This window comes from Doryrhamphus excisus, chromosome 8 (genome assembly GCF_030265055.1).
Source record: "Doryrhamphus excisus isolate RoL2022-K1 chromosome 8, RoL_Dexc_1.0, whole genome shotgun sequence".
Lineage (NCBI taxonomy): Eukaryota > Metazoa > Chordata > Actinopteri > Syngnathiformes > Syngnathidae > Doryrhamphus > Doryrhamphus excisus.
The window spans coordinates 17,541,247-17,559,876 of record NC_080473.1 but is presented as its reverse complement, the minus strand read 5'-3'; the positions used below and the strand labels follow the sequence as shown (position 1 = coordinate 17,559,876).

The 18,630-nt window shown below is 43.8% G+C and overlaps 1 pseudogene; it reads left to right on the top strand.

The window, feature by feature from the left end:
- Positions 1 to 78: 78 nt before the first annotated feature.
- LOC131134883 (uncharacterized) lies at positions 79 to 17,701 on the top strand (annotated as a pseudogene).
- The last annotated feature ends 929 nt before the right edge of the window (positions 17,702 to 18,630 follow it).

The following is an 18,630-nucleotide window of genomic DNA, read 5'->3' as shown; positions in this document are numbered from 1 at the left end:
ACAGCCCAAACTGTCAACAATAAAAGTGTAATAGTCGTGTATATGGGTGACTGTCAGTCAAGGTCACACAACGACACAATGACTCCCACTGAGATGTTGGACAAACACGTATCCACGGGGACGGTGGCTGCCAGGTAAGCTTTGAGGTAAAAAAAGGAGCAAAAAGAAAAGAAAGTCATTCAGAGGAATGAGGGAGTATCTCTGTGGAGAGACGATAAGCCTGGATGGACGCTGCCAAGAGGCTCGCAACGATGCTCCACTCACATCCTCCGCCTGCACCTGAGTCCATCACTGTCGGCATGAAACATGAGGACGGTTACACCAGGACGCCTCAGAAGGCTGATGGATGACAATGAAACTTTGACAACAACACACAGGACGGATCCGATGAGAAAGCCCAATCATCCACTCATTCTCTCACTGAAGATAACAGCATCTTTTCATTCATTCTTTCACCTATTCTTCCATCTGTTCCTTTCTACATCCTTTCATTCCTTCACAAGTCATCTGCCATCCACATTCATTCAGCCATCTTCTGTGTCATCCATTCATCGCAGTATGCAACCATGCTATTCCATACCATACTATACTATACCATGCTATACCATACTATACCATGCCATGCTATACTATTCCATACTGTATAGCAGAGGTAGGGAACCTATGGCTCGGGAGCCAGGTAGGGCTCTTTTGATGACTGTATCTGTATCTCAAGCGTTTCTTACCACAATAAAAATGTATTTTTGCTAACATTTTAAAGTAAACCATCACAGAAATGACTGTTGAAAATAATCAACAACTTTCTTATGCATTTTAATCCGTCCATCTATTTTCTACTGCAATACGGCCGACCATATCTATCTTTCCTGATGATATTTTCCAGGTCAAACACCAAAACTCGATTATTACTGGGTAATGCGGTAGTCTACCTCGGTCATTGAGATGTCAACATGTAAATGCAAACTTTCCTCCTTTAGTCAAATAGTCACCTAGCTAAAGCTGCAGAACCAAGCCTTCTGACGAAGATGGCCAAAAGAATGAAATATGTGTACGGAGTACGGTGCAAAACCATGCAGCAGCAGAAGTTGCATTAATGGCAGCAAGTATTTGATTTATTATTGGACACTGCGCTGCTCACGAAAGTGTGCTGGCCACACCCCATTGGCGTGGGGTAGTGTGCCTGGTCTACGTAATTAGAGCCCATTATATCTAAAACTGTTGGTCTTACATAAAAATGCACACATTTTATTGCATTCAATGTTTAAAAAAATGTATATGGCTCTCACAGATACACATTTTAAAATATCTGGCCTTCATGGCTCTCTTAGCCAAAAAGGTTCCCGACCCCTGCTGTACAGTATACATATCTTACAATGCCATACCATACCATACATAATATACCATGCCATGCCATACCATGCCATGGCATACAGTATCACAATGAAGGCAAAAGTGATATTAAATACTAATTCCTTCATTTCATTCATTATTTGTAATGATTTCATGTAAAACTGTATTTTTTCTCTATAAAATGTTTCCTGATTTTTGGGTGTCTGGAATTAGATGTACATTATTGTCTGTGAAGAAATTGTTGGGATGTCAGTCAAGGAAGGAGGGTATGTTTGAAGACGACTTGTAAACGCAGACAATGAAGAGGCTGTTTTAAAAGATTTTAAAAGAAGCCTGATAGTCCAAGACTGGAATGAAAGCGAGAACTGAAGTGAACCATCCAGCACCATGACCGTTGATGTCTACATTCTCATTAGGATTGGGTGATCATTTTTATATACTTTATATACTTTTTATAGTATATACATTGTCACATAATTGGTAAACGGGGAGGGACGTCTGTAATGTGGAAGTGGTTTGAATAGAGCAGATGTAGTTGTAGACGTGGAGTAGCCGAGCGACTCAACCACATATTAGCCTCACACTCCACGACATAACCGGTATGGGACTTTGAAGTCGACCTGTGTCCAGTTTTTTTCAGGAGAAATGATCACACATGAAAACATGGCAAGTGAGTTTCTCCGAGAATGGGACTTACATGAGAAGAAATAAGTGTGTGGACAGAGAATCGAACGTGAAAGCAGCTGCCCTCAACAACTGGAATAGACTGGCTTGCTCTGGACACTCTCTACACCATGCCATAGGTAAGCATACTTTTCATTTCATTATTTTTCATCATATGTGTTAAGGTTTGTAGCTTTTTATACAAGACTCCACTGAGTTTAATTATATTGGCATATCATGATGTGTCCTAAAAATATCTAAGGTCCATATCGCCCAACTGGAAGTCTGATCCCTTCTCTTCCCCAAAGCCTCCTCAATGTTCCCGACTCAGGTCCTGATGTGACCTAATACTGTCTCTCCAACCATGTCCTGTCAAGGGACACAAGACACAATCCTCAAATACCACAGGTATGCTGTACCCGTATATCCCAGGTTAAAACCCGGTGCTGTTCCGGTCGCCAAAAACCAGCTCTTACTACTTCTTAAAGAGAGCGAGCCGTTGTTTTCTCTCGTCTTTTATTCTGTTGAACTTGCATTTGATCGGTCAAAATGTCTGCGGGTGGACACCAAGCAGAAGGAGGAGGGCGGGGTTAAACACACAACTCTGTTTCTAAAAGCCAGTCTCCGCAAAGAACAGCAAAACCTTACCTCTTTCTCTTGCTCATTTGAATTCATATTCCGTTATGTCATGTTTTCTTTATGTTGCGTTGTTTGACGATGAATGGCTGCTTCATCTCTTCCTCCTGGCACCGGCAACTTCCTGTATGTTGTTGTTGTTCATGTTGTCATTTCAAGTTGACTCCATGTTGCCAACTGGTGTAGAGGATGTAAATATTGCCCTCTATGGGGGTGGGGGGTGGGGGGGGGGATCATGTATGGGTGCACGTTGAACAGCCAGTAAGTGCTAACAAGGTGGCACCCCACTGTGGGCCGAGCCTGTGGAGTTTGCAAGCTAATGCATTTGGGGCGGTTAGACTGCGGCTCCCCACGGAAGCGGCTCAGCATGAGGACATGGCACGTTTATTGGCAATAATATTTTATTCATGCAACACAAACTGCTGGATGCAGTGCCCCGCCTGGAAGAGGCTGTGAATGTGAGCCATTCACCTTCATCTTTTACTTTGGTCATGTGGCAGCCTGCATACGGAGCTAAAACACAACCATCATACTATTAATTGTCCATCTCCTCATTAACACTACCGATATCACGTAATGTAACATAGCTTGTCCCCAATGTATTATCTTTTCTATGACAAAAGACTGTTTACCACTGTGGTTCATAATCAGCAGGTAGCGTACTGTTCGGGATGAGGAACGCCCGCCGTGATGGTGAGCAAGAGAGGTGTGTACATAGGTGAGTACAATGTATTCACTAGCTCAGTTATACGCTGTGCATATAATGGAGGAATGGTATTTAGTGAACACTGAATATACACTGTACATTAGGGGTGTGGAACGCAGCTCGTATTTGTACTTGTATTTGTATTTGTTTAGGTCAGAAAAGTATTTGTATTCGAGTAAAATTTAAATTAGCCCCCCTCCTGTGAAAAAAAAATAGAAATATTAATAGAAATTGTAAGATTTTAGTTGTAAAAATGGCCTCTTACTAGCCTGGGATAGCCATAGCCTCTGAAACGTACACCAGACCATGGGCTTGAGAGCTCAATTTTATTTTACCAGACAGTCCAACAGTATTTCCCCCAGCACACACAACAGGCCTCCTCCCCAACAATTCACCCAGCCCCTTTTACCCGTGAAAGGATATAGATCATAAGACCACAATTCCCCAATGAGAGGGTTAGGCAATTTAATTTGTCTAAAAGGTACCATAAGCCTTTCAATATTACCACACTTAAGTTCCACTTTCTGTATACATTTTAAGCACTAGATTACATTTAACTACCTTTATCCAGAAACTACCCAGTTAACCCCCCCCCCCTCCTCCAGATGACACTTGGGAGAGTCCAATCAAGGTGATCATATGCCTCTTCCCTACACTCACATGGGCACGCCTCCATGCTTGTGTCCCGACCAATCACCTCAAAGAAAGGAGAAACTGATGAGAAATTAGGAACAAAACCAATGACTTTTAAATGAAAGTGGCAATTAAACAACTTAAATAGCAAACAAATATAATTAAAGCACTAACCAGAATGTATGTGTAAATAACAAAAGCCAGCGATATACACAAATAGGAAACATGACAGTGTGTAGGTGGGGCATACACCTGATCAGTGAAGGAGGATTGGCAGCTCTCTCACAAAAATAACTACAATAATACAATAATAATAATTATGAATAGTTCATAAATCACAAATTTCATAAATCCACCAATGAACCTGTAAGTAAAAAATAATAATAACAGCCATAACCTCATGGATGGCTGAACCAAAAACTACTAAAATATAATTGTGAATATGAACCCCCCCCACACACACACACTTAACCCCACACTAACTTAAACGTACCAAATACCACCCAGAAGTACATACAATTCTACACAAGTTCCCAAGCCTTACTTACCGTTTAAAGCCAATGTGAACGTTACACCGTCAACAACCTTAATGTTAGCGAGCTAATGCTAACAGAGCCAACAGGAGAACGCCCAACCGCAGAAGGAAATAGCAACTAAATGTAGCCCAACGAAATCATCTCCCGGTCAAACTCCGCTATTACTGATAGTTGAAAACTGCGTCTGAAACCCAGTTGAGGTGAAAGCTTGTGTGTTTACAAAACAAAATATGGATGCTAACTAGCTAAGTTGAGCCTCTGTTGCTGTGAGAGCCATCATTACATTGGCTGATATATAAATCCATTGCACTGCAGAAATATTACCTACATGTCGATGTCAATAAAATCCTCAGCAGCAGTATTAAAGAAACGTTTTCTTCTTTTAATTCCTCTTTACAGTCTGACCAAATCGCAGCTCACATTAAACATTCAAAGACTGTGATAAAATAATATATATAAGAGAAATGAAATGACATTGAATTTGCAATTTGGATGAAATGTTTTATGAAGGAAAGGTGCATTCAGGAAAATCATTCATTCATTCATTCATTTTCTACCGCTTTTCCTCACGAGGGTCGCGGGGGTGCTGGAGCCTATCCCAGCTGTTATCAGGCGAGGGGCGGGGTACACCCTGGACTGGTGGCCAGCCAATCACAGGGCACATATAGACAAACAACCATTCACACTCACATTCATACCTATGGACAATTTGGAGTCACCAATTAACCTAGCATGTTTTTCGAATGGGGGAGGAAACCGGGTACGGGAAAAAACACACAGAGATGGCCGAGATGGCCGAGGGTGGAATCGAACCCTGGTCTCCTCTCTACCACCGTGACGCCCCTGAGGCAAATCTTTAATAATAATCTTCTTTTCCTTATAGAATCCTTATAGATAAAAACATATTTCTGTCTGCGATTAATTTAACGTTAAATGTGGACAAGATGAGATTAATCACAATCAAATATTTTAATCGATTGATAGCCTTAGTTTATATACTATGCTATGTATTGGCCAGGGGCCTTGCAATTGTCTACCAGCCGACCTGGCCAATAACACCGGTAAGAAATACATACAGTTAATCCACATGATTAGTATTGGCCAATCTCACTCATGGATGATCCCCCCCTCCCCCCACCGACCCTTGTGCTGCTTACGGGGGGGGGGGTTAACCGTGCACATGTTTTGCTCCGTATTGAATAACAAGCCGGGATCTATGACAGGATCTAAGACAAGACGTGCAGCCATGAATTTGTTCATTTTTTAATGGACAAACACAGGAAGATATCTCACTCTGACACAGAATTCTACGACTGTCCTGTCCTTGTCGTCCCTCGCGAGGACCATAAGAAACAGAAGCTGTCACTTTTAGTATGCAATACATTTCATTCACACGCATACTGTACACATTTGTTTTCTTTATGTGCACCTCTACGATGCTCACTCACTCCGTGTTTGCAGAAGCGGACTTCTCTCCCCTGAGAGAGAGAGTGGCGATGAATCTTTCAATGCTCTACTCATACGTCGGCTATCTGCTGAATAAGCCATGTTATATTTTAGCAACAGGGCACAGACACATCCCAGATAAATATTTCACCATCATGAATCATTCTGTTTCTTCCCCCGCCAGCAAGGAGCTGCTGCTAGCTAGCAAGAGGTGCTAATTGGCAGGAAGAGTCAACCATGGCACAATAAATCTTATGAGGATCATGTGATCACATATGGTTCACGTGTATGGAACAAGCATGCGGCATGCCTCAAGGAGCCTCTCTGGTGCCCTTTGTGGTTGTTGATGCTAATGAGGCAGCTTGTCAACATGAACACCCCTACCCTCATCCAAGCGTTGAGATCGCTAGCATGTGTTTTTATCGCCACAATGTAGTGCCAGTCATGCTACAGGCTATTTGCCTTTGTAATATGGCTTCCTGGAGGAGACAGGAAGAATGTGGTAGAATGCGGCTTAATGATGAAGAAAGAAATTTAGTGGTAGGAGTGTGCCCAATATACCGTGTCAATGCAATACTGCATAGTGCTGCACGGAACTGTCAAGCTCGTGAGGCTAACAAGGTCTCTTTCGCCAAAACAATACCATTAACGGTCTGCTTCCATATAACTTAGTTATATCTACTTTTGAAATGTAAACATAGGTTGCACGACTGGAGGTAACGGCAGGAAGAAATAAGGATGTGCTGATTAGTCCTGATGAAATATGACTACTAGCACTACTACCAGGAGAGACAAGGAGGAGCCACCAGCTGTGGCCCAGCAAGGTGCACTGTATTCGGGCACATGCTCCGAGCAGCCGCTGTGACGCCAAGGAGGTCTCCGACAAACCTTTTGCACTTTTCAAATGTTGTGGCTGATTAGGTTGTTTGTGTGCTCCATTATTTTTTTTTCCTCATTGCATTCAACATTTGGTACAAATAGCATGTCTTCCTCGGAAAGAGAGCTCAAGGGTACGACTGGCCATTAACGTCACATGCAGGAAAAAAAAAGGAGCGCTTGATTGCCTTGCCTCATTTTTTACTTTTTTAAAATCATCAGCTGTTTTTTATCAGATTTATCGGTATGATGTCATAATTCCCTCATATCGATCTGATTATTATTAGTTATGGTGCACCACTAACGTGTGCTTAAACACAAGTCGCAATACTGTTAGGAGGACGAGTACATTCAGAAATTGAAACGCCAAGAAGGACACGGTTGGAAGACGACGTTTAAATTTGTTACAAACTGCCTTGCTAATCTTAGCGCCTGGCCATAATCCCACAATAATGTGTAGAGGAATGATTCAAATGTTGCGTGCATCCTAATCTGGGTTGCTCTAATTGCAAAACAAGGATGGCCCACAATGGCCAGCAAGTCGAATCCCAAATATGAAGGAATTATTTATGAGGACAGCAGAAGATTGAATTCACTGAAATGGTATGAATTTATTGGGGAAATTCATATTCACATTCAACACATAACACATTTATTGTTACTTTGCTATTTTCACACCAGTTCTCACCGTCACTCCTCATCATCATCACCTTTTCTTCATCTTTCCGCTCCACCACAGCTCACTACGTGTGTAATATAAACTGCTCAACAGAATAAAGAGATATATAAATAAAATAGACTGTTCAGACCTCTGGATGGGTCATTAGCTAAAACTAGCTCCCCATCATTCTAGGTAGGGACGCTTAAATAACGTGTTAAATAACGACACGTCTATTTCCAGCACAGATCATATAATAATATAATAAGTCATAGACGTATTTATCCTGAGTGCGATGAAAATGCTGTTTTTATCACGCTCTTCAGTGAGACATGTCGGGTATTTTCCGTTGTCCATTCATGTTTAGCGCTGTTGTTCACTCCACCTGTTTTGCCTGTTCAGATGCTGACACCTCCTGAGCTTGGCGGGGCTACTGGGTCCCTGCAGCTGTTCCTAATTATTCACCTCACCTGCAGCCACTGGATTATTCTCCACGGTTGCACCTTCAGACCATGTGCTACACAGTTTGCTGCCACTTAACCTTTGTCCTCTGTCAGCTTGCTACACCACTCCAATCCATCCGGCCCGTCCTGCAGCCCAGGAGCCCATCCAGCTCACATGGTTGTTCCTTTGGTCCTTAGTTTTACCACTCCAGGTGCAAGAGAGTCATAGTCATCAAGTCAGAAAGCATGAAAGTTACCATACACCTCTGTTGGTCTGGCTGCTCAAATACCTTTCTTAGAATTCATCTAAAGACGTTCCAAACTTTGGCATTCAAACATCGCCGGCGCTCTGGCTCTAGCCTGCGCTTTAGGCAAGCTATGGAGCATTTCACTGACAGGCCAGGCTCTCGCAATTGCTCCTCTCGTGATACTTGGTGCATGTCTCCAGGATTATTTTACCGGTGCATCGCAATCATTTGTTCCTCAAACTAGACATCGGGTCACATTGGTTAGCGCACAGCTAGGCGACCAGGGTTCAATTCCACCCTCGGTCATCTCTGTGTGGAGTTTGCATGTTCTCCCCGTGCATGCGTGGGTTTTCTCTGGGTACTCCGGTTTCCTCCCACATTCCAAAAACATGCTAGGTTAATTGGCGACTCCAAATTGTCCATAGGTATGAATGTGAGAGTGAATGGTTGTTTGTCTATATGTGCCCTGTGATTGGCTGGCGACCAGTCCAGGGTGTACTCCGCCTCTCGCCCGAAGACAGCTGGGATAAGCTACAGCACCCCCCGTGTCCCCCAGGAAGTGCGACACCTTGTGGATTGGTGCAAGGCGAACAACCTGATCCTGAATGTTGACAAAACAAAGGAGATCATCGTCGACTTCAGGAGATCTAGACCCAGCCACACTCCACTCAGCATCAACGACACAGCCGTAGAAGTTGTGAACACAAGCAAGTACTTGGGGGTGCATATCACGGACAACCTCGGCTGGTCACTCCACACCTCCGCTCTGGCGAAGAAGGCACAGCAGCGACTGCACTTCCTGCGGCGGATGAGAAGAGCCTCCCTCTCCCCTCCTATCCTTACCACCTTCTACAGAGGGACCATCGAGAGCCTGCTGACCAACTGCATCTCCGTCTGGTCTGGGAGCTGCAAGGCCTCGGACTGGACGTTACTGCAGAGGGTGGTGAGGGCAGCGGAGAAGATCATCGGGACCCAGCTCCCCCCCATTAAGGACATAGCAAACAGCCGGTGTGTATCTAGAGCCCATCGGATCTGCTCTGACCCCACACACCCCCAGCATGGACTGTTCTCTCGCCTGGCATCGGGGAGAAGGCTCTGCAGCATCCGCTGTAGGACGACCAGGTTCAGAGACAGCTACTTCCCCCTGGCCATCAGACTGCTCAATGCCAAATAAGCCCCTCTACCTTTACTTACATTATTATTATTTATTTAAATTATTTAAATTATTTGGGCAATTTACTGTTCACGCTGCACTTTACATTATGTTGTTCATATTTGGTGTCTATTCTATCTATTTATTCTCCACATTATTATTATTATTATTATTTATTATTACTATCATCTTTTGTGTCTGTTATTATATGGGAGCCAGACAACGACATTTCGTTGGCAATTTCACTACTGTGTTTTTGTGCAATGACAATAAAGGGAGTCTATCTATCTATCTATCTATTAGGATAAGAGGTAGAACATGAATGAATGAATGAATGTTCATCGTATAAAGATCATAGTTTTGACTTTCTAAATACGATTTGAACCTGAAATTCTAGAAGAAATAAACCTAGACTTAAAAAAATGTGTTTCGAGACGTGTGGACAGGAAGTGATGTTGGGGATTTAGAGTAGAGATTTAGCAGGAGTACGGCCACAACATTATGATGATGATGATGATAATGATGATAATGATTACTACTATTAATTTATTATTATGTCTGTTGTGAAATGATTCTAAAAGCCTGCCTTTGCCGACACCAACACAAACAAAATAAATGAAAATGTGATAAAACCTAAAGAAAAAAAATATGGCTTGTTGTTTACTTGGTTTGGTTCACGTATTGAGTGACACATCCCGCATTCCTGCTGATGATGCTGTGTGTGTGTGTGTGTGTGTGTGTGTGTGTGTGTGGAGCTGTCCTGGGTGCTGCTCGGCTTTTAATAGGTTTCATGCTCACATTTGAATAAAAACGCACACACAGTCATAATTACTGGATATGATTCCAGTAAAAGAACGCTTTTTAATTTGAGCTGTGATGAAATCCAAATGGCTGCTGTTGTATGTGAACATGGACACTATCACTATTTCACCACAGAATGTTTGAAGGCTTTGTGCTCTGTGAATATTTTTCATATGATTCATCTTTAATTATAACTCTTTCATGAGATGAATTCCTGTTGGTGTTCAATCTCCAACCATCACACTTCTTACACTGTCTACCATTGTCACAAACATTCCCATCAGTTCCATTCCACTATTATTCCCACCTACAATGGTATATCCAAGTTTGAGCACCCCTGGTCATTTTCAAGATTTGCCTTTATAAAGGTTTTTGGGATCAGCCATTCCAGGTAAATATATCATATAGCAGACCAACACGGTGATAGATGAGAAGTCAAATTTATAGGATTTACAGAAAGTGTACAATCATTATTTAGGTGGCCAGTGGCAAGTTGCATATTCTCTGAAGAGTTGTACCATGTTAGCCTGAAAAATACTGTCCACAAAAAGCTAGCTCGGAGATTTCAGCTGTCAGGTTCCACTGTGAGGAACATAGTGAGGAAATGGAAGACCACGGGCACAGTTCTAGTTAAGGCCCGGAGTGGCAGGCCCAGAAAAATCTCAGATAAGCAGAGGCCGAGGATGGTGAGAACAGTCAAAGTCAACCCACAGACCAGCCCCAGAGACCTCCAACATGATCTTGGTGTAGATGGTGTCACTGTGCATCCTTCAACTATTCTGGGAGAGTCATGCGGAAAAAGCCTTTTCTGATCACATGCCACAGATGGAGTCGCTTGAGCACATTTGGACAAGCCAGCTTCATTTTGGAATAAGGTGCTGTGGACCGATGAAAGTCAAATGGAGTTATTTGGACATAACAAGGGGCGGTATGCATGGCGGATGAAGAACACAGCATTCCAAGACAAACACTTGCTACCCACAGTAACATTTGGTGGTGGTTCCATCATGCTGTGGGGCTGTGTGGCCAGTCCAGGTACTGGAAATCTTCTTCAAGTTGAAGGCGGCATGGATTCCAGTCAGTTTCAGCAGATTCTTGCCAACAGTCTTCAAGAATCAGTGACAAAGTTGAAGTTGGCTAGATACTTCCAACAAGACAATGACCCTAAACAATGCTCCAATTCTACTAAGGCAGGGGTCGGCAACCTTTACTATGAAAAGAGCCATTTCACCCACTTGCCCACTAAAGAAAAATAGCCTGGAGCCGCAAAACGTTGTATGTTTAAAACAACAGGAGGGGAAAAAAAAAGACGAGTTGGAGTACTCTTGCTAGTACTGGAGATAAACTTTTGTTTTTAAATGAGCTCTAATTTATTTTTTAGAATCGTCAAATAACTCATTAATAATAATTAATAACTCAAATAACTCAAAGTATTACTCATTTCCCTTCATGTTAACCTGTCAGAGAGAACTGGATAGCATCCTGTCTGCTCATTCAGTCACCAGTCAGAACTCAGTCAGGATGCATTCATGGTCTCACACAAAGTTGGATTTTTGTAAACTCATAACAAAGACGTGCATTTTCACCACACGGGTGCTAAAAAATATTCAAGCATTGCAAAGGGAGCCGCAACAAAGAGGCTGGAGAGCCACATGCGGCTCTGGAGCCGCGGGTTGCTGACCCCTGTACTAAGGCATTCATACAGAGGATCAAGTACAACGTTCTGGAATGGCCATCTCAGTCCCCAGACCTAAACGTTTGCTTGTTTATCCTAATATACTTGTTCTTGTTTCCCAGTCTGTACAGATTGGAGTGGGCCCGTTACCCATTGGTAGTGACATGAGGCGCTGCATCACTACGCCAGAAAAATAGCTTTCCCTATTAGCTGCTACAATAACAATGTCACTGGTTTATATACAGCTCACAGACAATGCAATATTCTTGGCAATTTCACAGGGCTTTACTGTGGATGAGTTTTCCTTTAATGCTCAAACATTTCCACGATGAGCCCCGACAACAATCCCACTACTATTCCTTTTTTATCAATCCCATTATTCTTCCCATGCGCTCAACCAAACACCAGCACATAACTGTTAACATTCCCATTGCTATTCCTGTGGACACTCCGGAGGGTCACGTGGCATGGCTGATTTTCCAGCCAGGTGCATATCAAATTTGCGGAGTGTAATGTGAATATTTGCCCGCTGCTAAAGAGGCGCAGGGCGCAGCTGCAAATGTTTAAGCTGCCATTCTGGTCCAATTGTTGTGTTCCGCTCCCGGTTTTCTCAGCTGTGTTTGGAAAAGAGGGATGAGTACATGCACGAGCTCATTTGCATTTTGCCCGCAGGGAAAGAAATCCTTTTGTAATGGAGCCCCCCTCCTCAATAAATGAAGGAATACAATGTGTGAAATATTTGTCTGCATTTAAAGCGACAAACTTAATACATGTTTCCTGTTAAGAATGGGTGAAAACACTCATCCCAATGTGCAATTTAAAACGCAATTGTCATCTAACCTGGTGGGAGGAGGGGAATGCTCATTGCATAGAGACGGATGAGCACGGGAATTGACAAACTTTCCTCCCCAAAACAGATTTTTCTTGATTTGGCTTCCTGTCAATTGCCTAGTCTACAATTCCCTATGTATTAAAATACACTGCAAATATCAAATACATGAAAACAATACATCCACATATTTTTAGTGGAGCTTCTGCTTGCCTTAAAAACCTCAAAAGTCGCTAATTCAACTCAGTCGCTACAGGAGGTCCAATGTGGTTTTCATCCTGGTCACGGCACACTGGAGCACACAGCTCTACATCCTCGCAAAGGGAGGTGAACGAGAGTCTGCCCAACCCGTCCATGTGTGCTCTGCAAACTTGGAAGAGGCATTTGACCGTGTCTGTTAAGGGAATCCATAATAAATGAGAGATGAGACAAGTTCTTTGAGGATAATGAGAGATACAGTTTAATAAAACTTGCAAGCAAGAAATGAAATCATTACAGCTTCTACATAAAATGTCTGACTATTCATGTTGAAACGTAAGTTCATATAGAAAACCACACAGGCAACGGGAGGGGTGGTGTCCTCCTGTCGGTACAGAGACAATAAAGCCAAGGCTATTTGAATCAGATTGTCAGCATGACATGAATACGTACAAATATTTGGAAAAACACATGCAATAATGGACACAATGGACATTTTATACATGCGATTACGAACCATATTTTCCGAACAGGAAAATCCCCTCACATGCTCTCATAGTATGACATGACATGCTACTACGTGCTATTCGGTCCTCAGGGCATGGTTCTCTGTTGGAAAAGGGTGAATTGCATTGTTCAAGTTGGGAGTGAGGTCCCAGTTAGTTCACGAGTGAGGAAAGACTGGAGGTGAGGTTGACAGGCGGTTCAGTGGCCATGGAATAGATAGAAATAATATCAATACCAATTTCTAACCTGAAGATTAAAAAATATGAATAGATGGAAACCAAAATGTTCAATTAAGTGTCTTTTTGGTTTTGTCCTGAAAAATGTTGCCACTGGAGACGATCACATGATGATGATGCCGCTTCATATTTTAGACATGTTTACACCTGATTACAATTTCATTAAATGGCTTTGTCATTAATTCCACTGTTGTTTGACACACTATTTTTTGGGAAGTTCCGATCAGGTTTGATTTTGCCGGTACCAATCCCGATAATCCATGAATGAAATCCGCTGATACCGATACCAATACTGATCACATACATGCAGTGTAAATGTTGAAATGTTGAAAGGTCCATCGCTATAAGGGTCCAGTGCATCCCAATTGTCTAATTGTCCATACAACACAGCAAGCAATTTCCCTGCTTGCTTGTTCCGGTAACATCACCGGAAAGATTTCACAGCCTTGATTTATATCACCCTCCCCAACAGTGAACTTACCACTGGTCACACCACGCAGTGCATGGAAAACTACCAATTTTGGCTCTAACACTCCAGCCCCTATTTGTTGAGGGCACACTAGGACATTTGTGCAGTAGCTATGCAAGTGCAGTAACACTTGAAGAACTAAAAGACTGCTCGAGCACTGATTCCGGTGCCGCAAGTTAAGGCTAAAACTAAGAATTTTTTTCCATTAATGTGGGTCAGCTCATGTATTAATTGAACAAAACCAAAAGTATGAATTATTGACTGAAAAGCCACCAGACTGCACCAGAATTGGGTAAGTCACCCTTGAGTACAATATTGTCTTTGTGAGTTACCAACTTAAGTTGTTAACTTACCAACAGAGAATTCATCCAAGAAGTCGGGACCAAGGGGACGGTAGAGAAGGGCCAGATAAAATTACAATGATGCTGTTGAACGGATGAATGGATGAGAGCAACGCCCCCACCTTTCCTATTAGGACAAGCAACCTGACAACACCTAAATAAAATTAGGTGGAGATGCCTCCTTAAGTGACATAAAATCATTTGGTTTCAACCCGGTCTCACAAAGACCAATTGTGTTACTATTGTGGTTTCTTATGAGTTCATTAATGAGCACAGCCTTTGAGGAGATCTAATATTAATAAGGCCAATTTTCGTTAAAGTGGGCTGGGTGAGGCTGTTCACCCCGAGAGAAGTCATAGTAGAAATATTAATAAGATTGCTCTGCCAAGAACTCATGCTGTATTTTGGCTTGTTAAACACACAGTAAGCAGTGAATACCACAGGTCAACAATGTTCATACCAATATTAATAACAATGTGCTTTACATGCAGCTCACATGAAGGACATGGAGTTTTTTTCAAGAGGCTTCATAGGTGGATTAGAATAGTGGAATAGAGGTGTGTCCCATTATGTGCATTCTCAGCTACCATTTGATTATTTTTTTAGATCTTCACAAGAGACAGAAACGAGAAAGATATGTGTGTCCATGTCTCACATCAGGATTTCTGATGTTGGGAAAAATTCCTAAAAGTTGTCTTAAATTGAAGAGCAAAGAAAAGAAAAATGGCACATTTTTCATTGCAAGCACGTCAGAAGTCAGCAAGTATAAAATGTGTTTGAATTGTGCGCCATCAAATTTCATCCAAAAGTTGAACCTGAACATGAGGCGTGATGGAGGTGTGACCTGATGAATAATACGCTTAGTAAAAGCTGCTTAGCCGGTCTGCAGGTACAGCTCCTCCACACTTTGACATTGCTGAAGTGGTCACATTTAGGACTGAGCTCCCAAAGCCGAGGTGCCGCTTTGCCCTTTTCAGGAGTTTTTTTTATCTACTTTTTTATCATCCTGTGCATCTCTTTGCGTTCTGGTGGCGTCGGCTTTGCTGACAAGCCCAAAACGTTGGACTGCATTTGTGAAGGATTTGGATATGGACAAGTCAAACAAGGATGAGAAATAAACAAGCGCACTAGCTTTCTTAACACCATATGACAAGCTTTCAACAAGAATGTTATTTTTTAACATTCATTTCAACACGATGAAGCAAATGGCAAACAAAGTGTCCAAATTCTCTTTTAACAATTGTGTTCATCTCCTGGCTCTGGTCCGTGTATCGTTCACGATCGAGCTTGGCTGATACAGACCAGGCCCTGTAAAGATCTAAACATCCCAAAAGTTGGAGAAGAAGAAATTAGGGATGTAAATCTCTTTGTTGTTGACAATTCAATTCAGGAACTCAAATACAATCCAAAAAGGATATTCAGTACAGGCCAAACTTGTTTACGCCAGAGTAAACAAGTCAGGTAAGTTTACAGTAATTGACATTTATGTAAGTCTATCTCCAATACTAGCAAGAGTACTGCAGAAGTGGAGTGTAGGGGCCCCCTGTCCAAATCTGGTATTCGCCAACCTCCGATCCGAGCCTTCATGGACGATCTGACAGTCACAGCAACATCAGTGACAGGGTGCAGGTGGCTTCTCCGTGGACTGGAAAGGAGCATCACTTGGGCGAGGATGATGTTCAAACCAGCCAAGTCCAGGTCCCTGGTCCTGAGGAAGGGGAAAGTTGAGGATAAACACCGCTTCAACTTGAATGGAGTCCCCATTCCATCAGTGTCGGAGAAGCCTGTGAAGAGCCTGGGGAAGATCTTCGACAGCACTCTGAAAGACAAGGCAGCGGTGCAGTCAGCCAACGCAGAGTTGAAGACCTGGCTATCAGTAGTGGACAAGTCGGGCCTCCTGGGGAAGTTCAAGGCATGGATATACCAGCATGGTATCCTGCCGAGACTCCTGTGGCCACTACTGATCTATGAAGTCCCAGTATCCATTGTGGAGGGCTTCGAACGCAACATCAGCCAGTACCTGCGCAGGTGGCTAGGCTTGCCAAAGAGTCTAAGCAGCATCGTCCTGTATGGGAATACCAACATGCTGCAACTCCCCTTTACTGGCCTGACCGAGGAGTTCAAAGTCACCAGAGCCAGAGAGGTGCTGCTGTACAGGGACTCAGCTGACACCAGAGTCTCCTCCGCAGGCATCACGGTCAGAACGGGGAGGAAGTGGCGGGCGCAAGAGGCAGTTGACCAGGCTGAAGCAAGGCTAAGGCATGGCGTCTTAGTAGGGTCAGTGGCAGCTGGACGAGCTGGTCTTGGTAGCCACACAAGACCACGCTACAACAAGGCCCAGGGACGAGAGAGACGTCAGATGGTGCAGGGAGAGATCCGTGCAGAGGTGGAAGAGGAACGCCGAACCAGGACAGTGGCCATGCGCCAGCAAGGAGCATGGACTAATTGGGACCAGACATCGGCACGGAGGATCACCTGGTCAGAACTTTGGAAGTCAAAACCAGCCAGACTCAAGTTCCTGATTCAGGCAGTGTACGATGTGCTCCCAAGTCCATCAAACCTTCATTGCTGGGGGCTAGCAGAAACCCCAGCATGCCCACTGTGCTCGGCATGGGGTTCCCTGGAGCACATCCTGAGCTGCTGCCCGAAAGCCCTGGGAGAGGGGAGATACACGTGGCGCCATGACCAGGTGCTGAAGGCAGTAGCAGACACCATCTGCACCGGGATCCAGCAGAGCAAGCACCAGCCCCCGGGTAGGCAGAACATCACCTTCGTCAGGGCTGGGGAGAAACACCCGACAGGACATAAAGTCCCGACTGGACTGCTAGCCACAGCCCGTGACTGGAAGTTGCTCGTGGACCTCGGGAGGCAACTTAAGTTTCCAGAGCACATAGCCAGGACGTCACTGAGGCCAGACCTGGTCTTAACGTCGGACGCAACAAAACAAGCGGTGCTGCTGGAACTTACAGTCCCCAGATGGAGGAGGCCCACGAGCGGAAGAAGGCCAAATACCTGGAGCTGGTGGAGTTGTGTAGAGAGAGTGGCTGGAGGGCCCGCTGTGAGCCAGTAGAAGTGGGCTGCAGAGGCTTTCCAGGGCAGTCGTTACATCGAGCACTCAAGCTCCTTGGCATCAGAGGGCTGCAAGAAAGAAGGGCCACCAAAAACATCAGCGAGGCGGCTGAAAAAGCCTCGAGGTGGCTGTGGATCAAGAGGGGAGACACATGGAGTAGCACGCTGCTTGGACACAAACCGGGGCCTGATCACCCCCAGTTGGGTCGCCTAGGTGAGGGTGTCTGAAGATCAAAGACCCGAAACACCCAATGACCCCAGGTCCTTCACTGAGGATGTGTCCAAGCCGCACCCTTGAGGTGTTTCATCAATCATCAACTGGTCTTTTCTTATATGAACTACTTTGATACCCCATAATTTCCTCGAAATTTGCCAGCCAAAACAATGGGAGACTCCTAATTGGCTCAGCATGTGAGCTCATCCCAGCTAAAATAAAGAGGCTGTCAATTGACTGTGCTACACATTTCTTCAGGTTTAACCAAGATGATACCATGATAATCCTGCTAGTTGGTATCCCTTCCACATGCACACTCACTGTACTTCTATTTCCTCTATTCTCTTCTTAGACTTTAGAAGACCTTCTTTCAAACCTATGTTTTGCGGCTCCAGGCTATTTTTCTTTGTAGGCAAGGGGGTAAAATGGCTCTTTTCATTGTAAAGGTTGCCGACCCCTGGGCGAGGCCGATATCAATATTGGAAATATAGCTTCTTTTATTCCAAAAATAGGATACAGTTAAAAATCCCACAGTTTTTGCACGTTTGTGGTTTGCTGTGAGCAGAGACTTATCTCACTTTGCAGGATGGTCCTTGAAGGCACCTTGTAACGTTGTCCAAGGCTGCACCGTAGACTACAATACTGTATTTTTTGTCTTTTTCTTTCACTGCATAAGCTACGAGGCTTGCACTACAATCCTTTCACTGGCTCTTGTATTAAGAGACGACCTGGGAAGCGTTTGCTAGTATTATGATACGGTGCATGTCTCTACAATCCATTCCGAGGATTTATGTCTGATTTTTATCCATCCACATGGCTGATACACATGATACCACATCTCTCGCTTGTCAAAGCGGATATCCGGTCACATGGTCACATCCTGCAGAGCCCTAAAGGAAATGTTTCTCTAAGGTCCAATCTGAACCTTGGTAAGTAACAAAAC